The sequence below is a fragment of the Palaemon carinicauda genome, chromosome 37 (assembly GCF_036898095.1).
Source record: "Palaemon carinicauda isolate YSFRI2023 chromosome 37, ASM3689809v2, whole genome shotgun sequence".
NCBI classification, from domain to species: Eukaryota; Metazoa; Arthropoda; class Malacostraca; order Decapoda; family Palaemonidae; genus Palaemon; species Palaemon carinicauda.
The window spans coordinates 50134683-50140682 of record NC_090761.1 but is presented as its reverse complement, the minus strand read 5'-3'; positions in this window follow the sequence as shown (position 1 = coordinate 50140682).

The window sequence follows — 6000 nt, the reverse complement described above, 5'->3', positions numbered from 1 at the left end:
GAACACTACAGTATAGGGATCTCCCGCCGGCAGCCGGCACAGCTTTCTCGGAGCCTTGCGTCCATAAGGGAATAATGAGCGACTAAGCCACTGCATGTAGGAGCCCCGGCCGGCCCCACGACCTGCCGGCAAGCGGAGAGATTGTAAGACGATGGCCAAAGGGTTGCGATGGCTAGGCCATCACTAAAGGACAGAGGGGGGAGGGAAAATGGTCCTGTATGAGGTGTGGAAGGAGCTGGCAGGGTTGCCGGTCCTAAAACACCCCTAAGAAACTCTGTTTCAGTATCGGCGCTATCCTAGGCGGCAGGAGAATATCTATTCTCCAGCCTAGGGTCTGCGAGCACAGGACTAGTCTACTAGATCGCAGGGAGAAGGTGGCGGCATCAAACAACCACTTCAAGTGCGGCCTAGGGAGGTCTAGCCTCCTATGCCGGCAGGGGAATGACTATTCACCCTGCCGGCCGGCCACCGGCACAAGACCATATACTCCGAGGTTCTGACCGAAACCCAAAGCCTGGCATCTGCCGGCCAAGGGAAGAGACAGAACACCCTAGCCTAGTCATGTCTGAGTGTCTACTCAAGGCAAGACCAAATAGGGTTGTAGCCTAGGGCTACGCTCAGAAGGAAGGAGGGATTACCCTTAAATCTCCATAGGAAACGGGTATTGGTTTATGTAATAATTCTAGGAGATATCTATCTCCGCCTGAATTGATAAAACGACACACGAGGGTGGTAACCAGGGAACATGTATGAATGTACTGTATACTAAAGCCACTAGGCTAGTAGCCTAGCAGCGGGTGAGAATCGACTACCTTAATCCCTGAAACTCGTGTACGATCTCAGAAGAGGAATTTATATATGCAATCAATGTACCTTACACATATAAATTGCCTAAATAGCTTTATTTAATTGTTATTACACTAGGAAAGTCTATTATATCATGCATGAAAGTAAACTAAAACGCATAGGCTAGGAAGCCTAGCGCAAGCAAGGTTCGGTTACCTAAATCGCCGAAACTATCAAGAATACAATCGGCATATAACTAATTCCTAGCAATGAAGACTGAATAGCTCCAAGATATTCATGCTATTAAAACTGGGAAAGTCATTCAGGCTAACTAATTAACTCCTGCGTAATGAACGACAGCACCCATGACGCCTCCGGTTAAGGCAAAGCTCTCTCACTTAAATTAACCTAATTTTTACTGTGAGGCAAGAGCTAAAATTTATACAATGTAAAGATCGAATACTCAACTTTCCAGAGGCAGAAGAGGCTGGAGATTGCATGATAAATCCGAAAAGTAGAGCGTACACGAGACACGGAAAATCACCGAGCTGAAGCGCTAAACTTATAGGAATAAAACATGGCGACGACATACAGAGCCATCTGGATACTCAAGTAGTAACGGAGGAAGGATAACCTTGATACCGGCTCCCCTTCAAAATTTCGCCACTTTCCCCCTCGAAGCGAAAACGCTATTCGGGGTGAAGATTACTGTAATATATCATTCCAGGTCCAAATAAACGTTGAGGTATATTTTAAGTGCAGTTTATTCCCAGACAAGGATCCATAGTGATACTGACAATTCAGTTACAGAAACTAGACTCGCTGTTATATAGAAAGCATCAGAAAATGTTAACAGTACAAACCATAATAAAACCTTAACAGCAGTTCCCCATAACAACAATAAACAACCATTACCATCGAGCGGACATACATAATTATACAACAAACGACTCAAGTATACAACAACTTTCTTTTTTTTTTTTTTTTTTTTTTTTTTTACATTACTCGAGTCATCGTACATATACATAAATAATGATTTACAATACAAAGCGTACAGTGTTCTTCCTCAGTCTGTTACTTCGTCTTGGGCCTTCACTTTCGAGCTCGTCTACAGATATATACGTTTCCTCTTTAATATCGCCGCCATGATATTTTCGAAGGTATCTACGATTACGCCAACAAAGTTTTCCACTTGATGAAAGCCTGATGAAATAGCATCTGTTTCTCGGTCCGACCTTGACGATTTCACCGATCCTATCCCATTCTTTCGTTGCAGCGTCTTGTATTCGGACTTTATCTCCTACGATAAACACTTTAAGATCTGTTGCCGATGCATTGTAACGTGTAGTATTAATCCTCTCTTTCTCTCTCCTCCTCATCTCTGCTGCTTCGATATCCTGACGATTATCAGATATGAGAGCGCTATGATGAGATGGAACCAAAGATCTAAGATTATGTCCAAACACCACTTGATTTGGGCTACGTCCATCTGCATTAGGGGTGTTCCTTAACTCCAGCAAAGCCTCATGAAATCGCTCATCCATCATTGTATTTTCAAGTTTGGTCAACAGATTCTTCACTTTCTTTACAATAACTTCGGCGTGTCCATTGCTACTGGGAAAATGAGGTGAACTTGGACTCCATTTGATTCCTCTTCCCTTCAAGAATCTCTGAAATTCCGTAGCGCTGAACTGAGGTCCCCCATCTGTACGTATCCGTTGAGGGTAACCTGTAAAGGACATCATTTTGATCATTGCATTACAAACTTGTTTTGCCGATGGGCTGTCCTTCCATTGTTGGACCATAGGATATCCACTTAGACGATCGGCGTAAGTCAAAAAATGTTGGCCCTTTAGGTAGAACAAATCTGCAGACACACTTTCAAAGGGACGTGTTGGCAAAGGGTCTGTTTTCAGAGTTTCTTTCCCCAGGCTTGGCAAATTGCGTTGACAAACTTCACATTTCTCTATCATTTGTGTTATGTCATTGGTGATACCTGGCCAATATACGCACAATCGGGCTCGCTGCTTTGTTCTGGTTATTCCTTGATGGGCTGCATGTAGTCGTTCCAAAACCTCTTTCTTCTTTTGTTTCGGAATAATTAACCTTTTTCCAAAATAATTCATGCCTTATACTTTTATACTGCTTGACACATGGTGGTGAATCGTCATGTTCAACGGTGTCCTCCATTATAGCATGAACCAGCTTTACATAATCTAGATCATTTCGTGCCGTTTCCTGAAGTTCGTCGACAATAAGGTCAACAACTCTTCCGTCATCGTAAAATTCTCTGTCATCACAAACCGATGCAATATAAACAGCCATGACCGTACGCTCATCACATTCCTCTTCAGTTTGATCTGGATCATCAACAGGTGCTCGGCTGAGACAATCAGCTATAGCATGATCACTTCCCTTCCTCCACTCCAATGTGAACTGAAACTAACTCTGTAAATCAGCCTTTAAATTTTGCAGTTTTACGTTTTCAACCTGGTTCAAAGAGTATTTATTAAAAAGTGGTAGAAGTGGGCGGTGATCAGTGATGACTGTAAAATGAGGGAGGCCATGCAAGTATAATTTACATTTCAGTATGGCGTATTTGATAGCTAAGGCTTCAAGTTCTATCATGGAATATCTTGTTTCCACGTCCGACAAAAACCTACTTCCACAGGTGATGAGTTTCCATCCTTCTTTGTATTTCTGAAGGAAGCTGAATCCAAATCCTTTCAGTCTACTTGCATCCGTCTCCAAACGTGTCATCCTACTGGGATCGAACTGCGCAAGAATCGGTGTTTTAGTTAACAACCCTTTAACTTTCTCAAACGCTTCACAATGTGCTGGTAACCACTGGAACTGATTTTTACTCTTTAGAAGATCTCTCAGTGGCGTGCAAGTAGCACTAATGTGCGAGCAAAATGAGCCCAGTTGATTAACCATCCCCATAAAACTTCGCAGTTCAGTGATGTTTGTAGGAGTTGCAAATTCTGTAATGGCTCTCACTTTATCTGGGTCTGCTTCTCTCCCTTCTGCGGACAAAATAAATCCAGCAAAACGAACAGATGATCGAGCAAATTTGAATTTAGCTAGGTTTAAAGTTATACCATGCTCTACGCAACGATCAAGAAAAGCACAAACATCCAGTATGTGTTCCTCAAGTGTGCGACTAGCAATAAGAATGTCATCCACAACTTTATGTGTTCGCTCCAAACCGTCTATAGCAAGATCCCCTTTGAAGTTGTAGCTATCACCAGTGCTGATAAAACCCATTGGTGCTCTCTTGTATCTAAACCTACCCCATGGCGTCAGAAATGTTGTCAGATCTCTAGAATCTTCATGCAGTTCCAACTGCCAGTATCCTTTAGCAGCATCCAAAACTGTAAAGTACTTTGCATCCAGTACAACTTCATTTATGACATCATGTGGGATTTTAGCATTGTGTACAATTCTTTGGACTTGAGAATTTAGCTTCGAAAGGTCAACCGTCATTCTAATTCCACCTGAAGGCTTTGGGACAACAACAATAGGATGACACCATTCTGTTGGCCGATCTCCAACTCGTTCAATAATACCCTGTTTCATCATGTCTTCCAGTTCTTTCTTCACTGCTTCACGTAGTGGGTAACTCACTGGCCTTGCAGCATATATTGCAAAAGGTTTTGCATCTTCCTTGAGTTGGATTTTCATTGGTGGTGTTTTCATCGTTTGCAATTTCCCTTTGATATTGAAAACTTCTTTGTAAGTCTGCAATATCTGCTTTTCCCTAACTTCAATGTCTCGGTCAGTGGACTTTATACTATGGCCTAGAGCAGTAACAGATTTATCAATAGCTTCAACCAACTTCTTTGCAGGTAAAGGGAAGTCTTCATGAACAATACCAAGGTTCCTGCATGCACGAAGGGATAGATACATATCATCAAACTTCACATCTCTGCAAAATATTACATTTTCCATGCAATGCATATCACCAATCTTCAGCAACAAGTCAATTCCGCCAATAATTCTCAGTCTCTTCCCATTAACACTCACAAGGTGTTCCTCATAATTCTGCAGATCCTTCCTCTGTAGTCTAAGAGAATGCAACATCCCCATGCCAGCAACAGTCACCTGGGCACCTGTATCAGCAATCGCATTCATCTTAGCAAGATAACCTGTCTTCGGGTGATGAAATTCAATGGGGAGTACTGGCCATTCCTGGCCACGAAACGAAATTTCTGCCATGTGTTTTAACTTTCCAAATTTTGGTGACAGTGCAGCTTCTTTTCTCTTCTTTTGTTTTTCGCAAACTTTACTAAAATGTCCAGAGAATCCACAATAGTGGCAGGTTTTCCCTACTGCAGGACACAATCTGGCAGTTTGGTGAGGTGGAAAACCGCACTTCCGACATTTCAGTCGCTCCTCTTTAGGTGATCCATGGTGAATTCTTCGGTTAGTACTCCTGCTTCTACCACGCTGCTTGAATCTGGCTGCATTAATGGCACTTTCTGTACCGAGACGCTTGTCTTCTCTCTCTGCTAACTCGCGGTTACGGCAAAGGGAAATAGTATCAGCAAGGCTAAGAGTGGGTTTTTTACTTAAAAGCTCTTGTCTCGTTTCCTCGTCTCGTACACCAGATACAATGAGAGTAGTGATCCACTCATCAGAAGTCATATCTGCAAGGTTGGCGTCCTCTGCTCGCTCACGAAGATCAACTAAAAAGTCATCAAAAGATTCGCCAGCATCTTGCTTTCTTCTGACCAATTTGTATCTGTCCACTGCAACGTTCCGCTGGTCCTTGAGATACTTTTTGATTTGCTCAATTATCTCATTCAGCGACAAAGCCGTGTCTAAAGGAATCTCAACCGCATGACGAACCCTTTGTAGGAAATCAGGCTTGCAAAACGACCAAAAGGTGGCTATTTGATCCTCCCTAGGTTTCTCACTCAGCTTTGCAACTTGAGCATAGTTCTTCCAACTGGCTTCCCACCTTTTAAATGATTTTAAGGTAACACCATCCTCAAGCAACTCTGGAGGCCGTATAGAAATTTTCGCAGGAATATTTCGACGGGGGTCCCCAGGATTATCTTCTGCCCCACTAGGAGTAGTAGGTCCAAATCGGTTAAGAAGAGCAGTAAGTTCACGATCACGACGTTCCTGTTCACGATCCCGACGTTCCTGCTCACGATCCCGACGTTTCTGCTCGCGCAAAATTCGATCCTCCTGAAGTTTCATCTGCTG